Raw genomic sequence first — 11922 nt, forward strand, 5'->3', positions numbered from 1 at the left:
ATGTTTTACAATGTTTGCATTATTTAAAAAAAAAACTGTTTATTTTTAAGAAACATACATGCATTTATGAACTTATCTGCTAATCTTAAATTAAAAAGATTATTTGAGTTAAGGAGCCTTTATTTTATTTATACATTACTTATTAAGTTTTTTCGTTTTTCATAAGTGTTTTTCAGAAAATAGAATGTCTACCAGTTATGTAGTAAGTGTGTTCAGTGGGTACATGTAATAATGGAATAATGGAAATAGTGTAGTAATGGAAAAAATGGCTTAGTTAAAATTGCCTTTTAGTCTAGATTTGCCCCGCTGTACCTTACTAAAAAATTGAAAATGGATAGTATTTAATAAATAATATTATTTCATCGTTCAGATTTTCGCTGATCGCACGTGCCAATACTGATACCCGAGCAAGCGGAAGATTCCAATATTGAACCGCGAGCGTAGCAAGTGGTTCAAAAAGTGGAATCTTGAGCGTTACGAGGGTTTCAAGGCACATTAACCTTCGTATGGCACGTTAAACATTGCCACCGAGTTTGAAAACCAAATTTTTCACCACCCCAACACGAACAAAATACTGACTATGAAACATCAAACTAAATCAAATCCATCGATTTCTTCAATATTTATGATTCAAAATCATCATTTATAGGTAAAATTCTATCAGCTAGCTTAAGACATCAAGTTAAAATTTGTATGAAATTACTTTGCACTCTTGTGGATAAAATGCAATTTTGCTATCTGTTTTCGAACAGAAAAGTAAGCCGTTACCCGTTATTGTGGTGAAAATATAATTTTCTTGTATGCCATTTAAACATTCTACGAAACAAAGTTATGCTTATTATACTTATACCAATTCATCGTTATAACAATTTACATTATGCGCATTAGCATTATACGAAATCTGTTATGCGAAATAATGATATGCGTATTAAACGTTATGCGTAATAAACGGTATGCCAATTCATATTAGGAGTATTCAGTTATGCGAATTAATATAGACCCACTAACAAGGCAAGTTGAATAAAAGCTTGTAAAAAAGCTTGTAATTATAGAGAGTAACTGTTAAAGTAAAATGTGTAATCACAGTGCATAGACTGCCATCTCGGACACAAGATTAAAACTTTTGAACCTCAGTTTTCACAATTTGGCCCACATTATTAGCTTGATCTGTGTTAAAATGTCAAATATTAATATTAGCGCAATCTAGCCGAGCATCCCCCAAAGGTGTATCGCCATCTAGGCCACCGTACCTTTTTTCTGAATGGTTTTGAGGTACGTTTTTTTTCTTAGACGAGCAATTTCCGGCAACTGTGTACATAGCCACGTCAGCAAATTTTAATTGATCTTATTTTGTTACCATCATTTAGTAATATAAGTCGACTTTCGTAAGATGTATTCGGGTCAAAGAGGATCGAGTATTGTAGAGAATGACTGTCAAGGTAAAATGCATGTGTAATCACAGTGCATATACTGCCATCTCTCGACACAAGCTTAAAACTTTTGAACCTCAGTTTTGACAATTTGGCCCGTAAGCTAAGAAGCTTGATATGTTTTAAAATGTCAAATATTAATATTAGCGCCATCTAGCCGAGCATACCCCAAAGGTGTATCGCCATCTAGCTCACCGTACCTTTTTCTGTATGGTGTTGGGGTACGTTTTTCTCTTAGACTTTATCGTTCTTTACGAAGTTATATAGGTCTTTGATTCGGGTTAATTGTTATAATTAAGAAAATATAGATACTAGAGAACATTAATGACGAAATAAAACTTAATAAAATCTCAATTCATCAACAAAATCTTGGTAACAAAATAGGAATTAATAAAAACAAATTTAACTTTTTCCTTAATTTTTGTACAAACTTTTCGAGAACTGCTGAGACTATCTTTATGTCTTTGACTGTGGTAAAGTCCATATGTTTATTATGTACATATGTTTTGTTACGATATTTAATTTTATGGGGGGTTTCCTTTAGCCAACGCCAAAATAAAAAAAAATCAAACAACAGTTGAAGAGGAACCAGGTATTTATTGAATTCAGGAAAAAAAATCTAAATTGTTTATGCTAATTTGTTATCCTAGATACACGGTAACAATTGTTTGCCGAGGGCTAGCTCACGAGAACAATAATGTTGAGTTTATATTTTAAGGGAACAAACGTGGGTCAGCGAGCTCTAAATTATCATTACTGGTAGAAACGGATACAGCGGTCAATATATATTAAGGTAGTTACACGGAAGGGCGCCAGAACCGAAAGGCCGGTTCATTCAGTCAATAAGTAAACGTGGAAAGATCTGACCTCGAAACACCACAACTGCCACGTCAGCAGCCTTGGGGTGAAACGACGGGAGTAGGTAGAACAGCAGCAATCTGCTGCCCACAAGTTACCGGGATACCAGGGGAACCTCTCGCGGCCGGCGCGAGGTTTAGGCGACGCGGCGTGAACCCTGGAATGGTTATACCAGTCTGTAAGTAAAATTCCTAAAAATGGTGCCCGTAAGGGGGGTTTATACCGCCCGCAGGACACGGGGGCTACCTAGGAATTTAAATTTCGAACGACAACGCGTTCTGTGAAACGACCTACTGCTAATTTGGAAGATATACATAACCTACGGAACAAGTTGGCTTCCAACAAGGTTTAAAAAATGTATGACTTACCGTTGATGGAGAAAGGGCCAGCAGAGGGCAAAATTGCACCTATTTCGACATCCGGGCACGCTGGGCGTCGCCTATCACCATCAGAACATGGTTTTATTCACGTCCGATTCCGGGGCTGGAAAATATGCAACGCTTCGTTAGAAACTAACCAACTAAAAAGAAATACACAACCGAATCACTATTGAAACTCACTCAAACGGGCGATTGCGCCCGATTTTGGCTTGGGCCAACGATATCCCTTCAACTCTCTCTCCGGCAAAAAGAAATCCCATCTCATTCGCCATTTTGGACGGGACTAGTGTTGCCAAGCCTAAATCGGCTCGCACCGCAAACAGCCGGCTCCGGACGTTCAATGGAAATTAAGTCAACAATAAAATATAATACTAAACTCTTCGCGATTAACGCGGAGCTTAAAAAAAAACCATAATTAAGTCTGGTTACGAATAAAAGGAAGGAAGGCAAACGCCCGATGACGATTTACTTCTATTTTTTCAAAATGGCAACTATGATCCACGTAAGTCCATAGAGGAATACAAGAGTGCAGCTATCCCACGCTAGATGGCGAGGAAGGCCGATCCAGGATCAGACAGCTCACGGTCGATGACTTCCTGCCGATTTCCGACAGAGGGCGGTAGAAGGCGTAACCTACGCCTTGCATTCTTAAATTTATTACTTTATTAAGGAGAATGAAATTTTATTGTTACAGTTTGGCACTTTGGCTATTTTCATATTTTTGCAAATCATTGCAATTGCATGTACAAGTAAAGGGTTTACCCTTGAATCGCCGACAGACGCTTCTTCGAATATTATTTCAAAGACAACGTTTCAAATAATTTCATTTCATCGACAGTTTATATCGTAGAATAATTGATACAAGTAAAATCAAACCGTAGACTTTTATTTCGTAGATACCTAATTTATTCCGAGTATGCTTCGCGGTATTTCGTTTCGTGTTTTTTCATTTCATTTTGTTTTACATTAAATACAATTCATTACGCATAACATTATATTTTAATTATGAGTTTGTCTAAAATTTTACAATTTGTCAACGTTTGATTGGTCACTGTGTGTGGGGTCGCTGTTCAAACCTAACCTAAACCTACTCTGAAAACTGTTTGTTTTTGTGTGTGGTCACAGTTCTAACCTAACCTAAACCTACTCTGCAATACGTTTGCTTCTGTGTAAATCACAGGTCGAACCTAACCTAAACCTACTCTGTAAACTATTTGTTTTTTTGTGTGGTCACAGTTCTAACCTAACCTAAACCTAATTTAAAAGCCATTCGTTGTTGTGAAGGTCGTATTCTAACCTAACCTAAACCTCCTTGGTAATCCGTTTGTTTCTGTGTGATCAGTGATCACACTTCTAACCTAAATCTACTCTAATATAGGATATAAACCAATGGTCATAGTTTAATTATGGACGTATGTGATGTGCCACGATGAAATCGACAATTTGAAGTTTCCTCGAATAAAAACATCTATATAAAATAATGTGTAGTAGGACAAATGAGAAAGTTTTGTAATAATACGTCGAATAAATGAATTGCGATGATTTGTAGTTCTGCTATTTGAATAACTTTGAAATGAATCAGCGATGAAGAAATATTAGTTGAATAGTATTTATAATAACTAAGAAGATTTCAAATAAATAGTAGTTGAAACAAAATTACTCGAAACAATTTTACTCGAACTAAACTTTCGATGATTTGTTGTCGATGAAATGATATTCGATGAAAAGTTTGTCGGCGAAACAAGGGTAAGTACACCAAGTAAAAGTTTCTCTAATTTTATGGTTGAGGTTTCTTGATTGAAGGTGGTGATTGGTACTTATTGTCTAACTAGACGTACCCGCGCGGCTTCGCTCGCGCAAGTGATCGATATCCTAATGGCCGCTGTACACATGTGGCCAACGGGTCCACCAACCCTTGGTGAAACCCCTTGGCCAAGCGTGTAGAGGGCCGGCCACCGCAAGCGCCAACTGCCAACATACGGCCAAGAGCCCTCTACACGCTTGGCCAAGGGGGTTGGTGGAACCGTTGGCCATATGTGTACAGCGGCCATTACACATTCATTGTCCTTGCACCCAATGTGGAATCACGATTAGCCTCAATTTCAGTTAGGGAATGTAATCGATAAATAGTTTGTATGAAAATAACTTGTTAGTTACCGATTTCTCAGTAATTCCCAATTTCCCATACAATTATTTACCTGTTTACATGCCCTAATTTCAATGCCATATTACCTATAACAGTAGGGTATACTTTTCAGTTAAGAACCATGAACATGATTAAATATCGACTAATTATATTATATGTATACTCTAAGCATCATTGCCTTCAACATTCAATCCTGCCAGGGCTCAAAACTGTAAACCTCAAATACAAAGGTGAAATGTAACTTAGTTTGCACTCAATAAATGATATGATTTGAAAAAGAAAATATTGTACTTTTTTATCCACATTATTTATTTAAAACCTTTATGCAAAACAATCAGTCTTAAGTATATGCATCATTACTTATTAGGAATATTCTTTATCCTCATAAAGTAATCTGTTTAGCTATATCGTATCCTCAGTCTTCAGCCCTCGAAGGTCACATTGTCTACCCACAAAAATCGATTCAGTATATTAAATAATATGTATGTTTAAGAACATTATCGTCTTACTAAGTCGTTTTGGTTCAATATGTAGATATCCAGGGCTAAACGCTCTGAACTGAACTCTGTTGCTTCCAGGTTGCTTCCTCTTAGCTACGGCCGACAGTTGTTTCGCTTTTTCTATTTTATTTTTTCGCTTAAGCCCATTTGCTGTCCCAAGCCTGCATGTTTCACAATTCATGAAACTGTTGGATTTGTCATCATAATATTTAAAAATGTAACATTTGAAGGTACTTTTCACTCAAACATTTAAATTTAAAGCAATAATTCTAATTGACAAGAAAACCGGGTCGATCCGGCCACTTTACCTGAGTTGGTTATAAAAGGGGCTGCTCGCTGGCGAGCGGTCACTTTTAGTTCTACCAGCGCCACGAACAGAGATAAGTACCTTGATCTGATTATATAATAATAATAATTGCCTGAATTAATTTATGTAATTATTTTAAGTGCCTTAATCTGATTATTTAATAAATATAAATACCTGAACTAATTTACGAAATTATTCAATGAAAATTATCTGAATTAATTTATGAAATGGATTAATAAAAAATGTATTTAAAAAGTTAATATGTTTTAGTGTTTCGTAATAACTCGACAACAACACTGTTTATGTCTGATTATTTCATAATAATTATTTGAATTTAACTATGAAATTAATCAATGAAAACTACCTGAATAAATTGATGAAATGGACTAATGAAATTGTAATTAAAAATTAGTAGATATGTTTTACTATTTCATTATACGTAACTTAATAGTAACCCTGTTTATGATTTTACTCCCTTGTCGAATATTTGATGTGTTTCCAACAAGTAAATATATTGGTGTCATGGCTTTATAACCAACGCAGTTTTATTATGTCCCATATTTGCCAATTGAATTACATATTTAAATTTATTCCAAAAAAACAAATCAGGATTGCTTAAACAGCGAATTGCCCAAACTGTAAAACAAATATATTTTTATAATTATTTTATCATATTAGTCACTTCAGGTCATATGACATTTGAGTAAAGATAATTTGTTCTTTGGAAGTTAGTTATTTCGTCATATTAGTAGTCACTTCAGGTCATATGTCATTTGACTAAACGTAATTTGTTCCTTGGAAGTTAGTTACCTTTCTTGAAGTCAAAAACCTTGATTATTATTTTGAACAAAAAAAGGCTGTTTATTATACCCCTTTAACATACTCGGTCGCATAATTAAATCTTTAATCTTTCATACAAACCTAAAAATAAAAACGTTTCATTATATATACAAAATGCTAAATAAACCATCTGTAAAACAGTTTTAATATTATTTATCGTAATTATTATACAGTTGCGAAAAAACACTACTACAACGAAATAAAACGATAAACAATTCGAACTCCCAATTTTCGCACTAACATTAAGTAACGCATTTTTGACAATTCAAGCATTGAAACTATTAAACTTGCGTTCGTATTTTTAATTTTGCTATCCATCCAACACAATTTATTTATTTCATTGTGTGCCATAAAAACAAACATTTACGATTTGGGACGATTGAACCCATTAACGGCTGATTTTTTTTCATGTCGCCGATTTTGATAATTTTTAAATATATTACTATATTTCTTTCCAGGATCAGAGACCGAAAGTTAAAATTTAAATCGGACCAATAGTTTTGGAGAAAAATACTGATGCCGTATGGCACCTCTAGCCTTGTACCGTGTCAACAATTACAAGTTGTTATTTTTTAAATATTTATGTAACTTGTAAGTTTTACGTACATTAGGCCTAAATCGTACTGGCAACTACGTTATCTGGATTGTTTTTTACACTATTATAAGACCCATCTAGGAGGTACACCCTCAGCGCATGGTACCAGAAAATGATTGATTGTTTAGGTAGATTCCAGACATAGCCAACTGCTTTATATTGATCTCACTAATTTTGTTGTAAACCGTTTGTGAAACAGTCTGAATATATCTGTATATTATTAGTAACCACTAAGTGACCAAAATCTTCATCACAATGTAGCATTGACATCCTAATTGTTCTATAATGGCTAAAAACGAGGTATATGAAGCTCCGGTGTAAGGTTATACTATATGAAGCTTTTAATTATATTGATACTGGTATTGAGATTTCTTAGCTGTAAAAAGCATCATCGTACCACGCCATCATCCTATCTTAATCTCAACCAGTGTTGTTAGAAATTAATTTATAACCAAGTGGGTTGAACCTTGATATACTGTATGGGCAAGAGGACCAACATAGATTTTATAACTCAAAACCTTACTTTTCTTGAAGCAATTTCACTAGATATGTTGAAATAGGACAATAATAGTCTAAAACTGTAATCAAAATGCTAAAACATAAGAGGAATTAAACATAGTACACGTAATATTATATCATTTGAAAAGACAACATACTCGGCTACTGATGCCGTACGGCATCGGCAAATTTTGCCGTGCTATACACGGAAAGTGAAATTAAAATTTAATAGTTTTTGAGTACCATCGGATCAATAATATATACCAAAATAGAATAAAATGCATTTAATTTATACTTTACTAGAAATAAAACCATTTTTGACCATTTTCCTCAGACCGAACATGAAGAATTTGCCCATTTTTAGATACTATATTTTTGGGTACTCGAAATTAGTAGATATAATCCAAATTGCTACAATATATGTGGTTATAGTGATAACTGGTACCCTTAGGTATCTAAGGTGACGAACCCAATCATGGACAGTTTAAGGAAAAAATTCGCCAGTTTTTGATATTTCACTGATAAATGTAAAAATTCTACCGCCAAGCGTGTTAAATCTTGAATGTCCTATCCTTCTTCTACATTTCAAGCGTATTGCAGAATAGATACTCCTATTGGTTTCTTCATAGTTAACAAATTAAAACTAGGTGTTTTTTCTCCAATTATGGACGGCAGTTCTCCAGTAATGGATCCCCCATTATGGACAGTGAAATAAGTTTAAAATTTTACTTTTAAAGCCAACTGATACGCAATGAGTCATTTTTATACACCATAAATACAATTAGTTTGGGTTATTTTAACATAGGATTGTTTCTTGTAAATTTTGGTTTTGTAAATTGTTCCTTGTCCATCATAGGAGGTAGGCAGTTTTTCGGGTCCAGTAATGGACACTTGCAAAATAACATCATTTCTTTATATCTTTGGAGCAACAAACTAGTATGTTTTATTACCTTATCTCATGCTTAATGCAGTAAGTAAAACGCATTCAAGATTACACCGTGTGTTATTTTTTTTATTATTTTATACATGAACTCATCTCTCTTAGCAACATTACTAAGAATTCGTCTTGATATTTTTTTCAGTAAACTGCTGAATTTTATCTTATCTCCAAATCCTTCAGAAATAACCGAATTAATTGAAACTTCAAAATTAAACAGCTCTACAACTCTAGTTTATGGTACATAGCCGTCAGTTTTTAGAAACGTATTTTAGATACTTATTTTTAAGGATTTGTGTTTTTTTGTCCATAATGGCATCACCGTCCATTATGGGGTATTTTACCTTAATTCATCAAAAATCTGTTTAGTTTTTCAATAATTGTAACCTTAGACAGCGAAATACTAAGCACAGGAAAAGCGATGCCGTATGGCACCGCTAGCCGTTAATGGGTTAATTCGATCGACCATTTATACCTCGAAGTATTGCAAATAACATAAAATAATCATGACAAATTGCGTAACATATTAAGGTTTTTGAACGTGCTTACATTAAGTTGGTGACATAGACGCCACTGTCGCGAAGCGAAAGACCGAGTAAGTGCCGATTGGATCCCGAACTTAGCCGAAGTTTTGATATGGTAAATTTTATGAAATCTTCGTTAGCTAATTGTAAAATAAATACGCAGCATAAGCGTCAACTTTCATATATATTTTCTATTCCTATATTTAGACAACAGATTTAAATAGTTTTCTAATACGATACTTGCGTTGTATCCGAGAAACGTGGTCCAAAAGTTCTTAAAATTTGTAAGGCGCCATCTCGTTTCTTCCCTCGTTTTTTATCCCTTTCTGGTTTTTCGTTTTTATATAAGTAGATTTTAAATTTACAATAAAGTACAATACAATAAGGAAGGTGGATATGTTTTGGATAGGCAAGTATAATTTAAAAATGTTAAATAGGAAACCTTGACTAAAATATTTTATACCATGCACGAAATAAAGCATGGATAGAAGTTATTTTTAAGTCCAATTTCTATTTAATAAGTCAGATAGAAATATATAAAGTAACTGAGTTGACCATGACGGTACTTATTTCGATTTCATATAAATTCCATTTTAACAAGTCGTTCGAATTATTTTTGACAGTTCTTACTCCACTGTTGTCGGAGGTTTATTCAAAATTTAAATTTTCTCCTGGGTTATTATTGCTTGGCCTATACAAGATACCATATGAGAGTGTGCACGGGAAAACGTCCCACTTTGTCGATTGCTATAAAGCCGTTTTGTCAGTTTATTCATATAAAGATACAAGTAAATCTCGCATTAACCCTTTAACCGCCAGAGTCTGATATATAAGACATCACATATCCAGCTCATTCCGCCATAGTCTGATAAATAAGACAAGATCTGATTTGGTTTTTACAGCCCATTTATAACTCCCATAACTATGCCAACCTTATAGACGGAGAGCTGGCAGGATTTTGGAGTAGGTCCTTGAGGCAACCTGGAAAGGTGCTCAGATGCTTCTCTGATCATAGCCAACATCAGGTCTGCAAGTCTGGCAGCTGGGGAGCGGGGCTTTATCGAGCTATGATTTTTTAAAGATTTAATTTTTTGAGGCCCAAAAAAGGTGTTTGAGGCAACCTGGAATTATTAAAAAGTGAAAATAGAGTTCTTCAGAAGTCGCATAGTATTTATGCCAGATCATTTGGCCGGGTCCTTCACCGTGCCAGAACGGTACAAAGTGGTAAAAAAAAATATTCCAAAAAAGGTTCTTGAGGCAGTCTGTCATTTTTACCAGTGGAAGATGAGGGTCTAAATAGCCATGGAAAAATAATGCCATGACATGAGGTGGGGTCCGTACCCTGCCATTCGATCTTGAAAGTCATTTTTTTAGTTTTTCGTAAATAACTCCTAAACGGTGGCCCACAGCAAAAAAATATGTTAAACAGAAAATATCTACATAAAATTTCCTACAAGAAAGGTTATGTACGTTTTTTCGATAGGATCAATATATAAACGGATAATTTAGTAAGAAAGTTTTTTTTAATCGATTACATGCTCCGTTTTTCGTCAATACCTCGTAAACGGTGGCCCACAGCAAAAAATTATGTTAAACAGAAAATATCTACATAAAATTTCCTATAAGAAAGGTTATATAACTTTTTTCGCTAGGATCAATTTTTTAGTTGGAAAGTATTTTTAAATAGATATTAGAGCCGTTTTTTGTTAATAACTCAGAAACGGTGGCTCACAGTCAAAAATAATGTTAGACAGAATTAATCTACATAATAATTTCTACAAGAAAGGTTCTATAAGATTTTTCGCTAGGATCAATATTTTAGTTGGAAAGTATTTTTGAATAGATTTCATGGGCCGTTTTTTGTTAATAACTCGAAATCGGTGGCTCACAGCCAAAAATAATGTTATAAAGAATTAATCTACATAATATTTCCTATAAGAAAGGTTCTATAACATTTTTCGCTAGAATCAATATTTTAGTTGGAAAGTATTTTTGAATAGATTTCTTTGTTAATAACTCGAAATCGGTGGCTCACAGCCAAAACTAATGTTTCACAGAATTAATCTTCATAATATTTCCTACAAGAAAGATTCTATAATATTTTTCGCTAGGATCAATATTTTAGTTGGAAAGTATTTTTCCAACTTCCCGGACCGCCGGCGAGTCGATCAGGGACGCTCCGGGCCTTAGGCCCTACGCGGAGCTCGGCCTTCGGCCTTCGCTCGGCTCCGAAGCTCCACAGTCGGGCCTTCGGCCCGCCGGTTACGCTTGTTTAAGACACTTTTGTAAGCAAATTGTATGGGAGCACTTTATGCCCGCAGTGAAATTACTTGGATTTGGCCCGGGTGGGAGCCTAAAGGTGAGCTCCGTTCCTGCGGCCCTCCGCGGGGTCGGCCTTCGGCCTCCCACCCTGAAGCTCGCCCTTCGGGCTCGCGAAAATACTTGAAAAATTTATTTTGCCATAACGGCGGCCATCTTGGATTTTCGAAAAATTTTTTTTGACATTTGTATTCTAGGGGCCCATACCTCTCCGCATGCAAAATTTCAGCGCGCTCGGACCAACTTGAAAAAAAAAAAGTCGGCCATTTTGAATTTTTTTGATGCAACTTTTTTCTACTCGGGCTTCTGTATGACATTTGATCGAGCACCCCCCGGCTATCTCTTACGGTTTAAAAGTTGCCATACAAAAAAAGTGGAAATTTTTTTCACATTTGTAGCATTTTTCAAAAAAAAATTATATCATTCTAATCTAGACCCTAGAGAGATTCTTTGACCAAAATTTGAGCACTCTTGGATAAACTTGAAAAATCGACAAAAAAAAAAGTCTCCCATTTTGAAAAAAAAAATGGCGGCTTCAAAAACTACCCAGGGTCCTCTATGACATTTGGTCGAGAACCCCCCCCCCCC

At 35.0% G+C, this 11922-nt stretch overlaps 1 long non-coding RNA gene across 1 annotated transcript; it reads right to left on the reverse strand.

Moving 5' to 3' along the window:
* Positions 1-2007: 2007 nt before the first annotated feature.
* LOC125237087 lies at positions 2008-3355 on the reverse strand. The gene is made up of 2 exons (XR_007178283.1): positions 2657-3355; positions 2008-2445 (listed from the first exon to the last, which is right to left on the reverse strand). It is a non-coding gene; the product is annotated as an uncharacterized LOC125237087 (long non-coding RNA).
* Positions 3356-11922: the final 8567 nt, after the last annotated feature.

The sequence above is a fragment of the Leguminivora glycinivorella genome, chromosome 20 (assembly GCF_023078275.1).
Source record: "Leguminivora glycinivorella isolate SPB_JAAS2020 chromosome 20, LegGlyc_1.1, whole genome shotgun sequence".
NCBI classification, from domain to species: domain Eukaryota; kingdom Metazoa; phylum Arthropoda; class Insecta; order Lepidoptera; family Tortricidae; genus Leguminivora; species Leguminivora glycinivorella.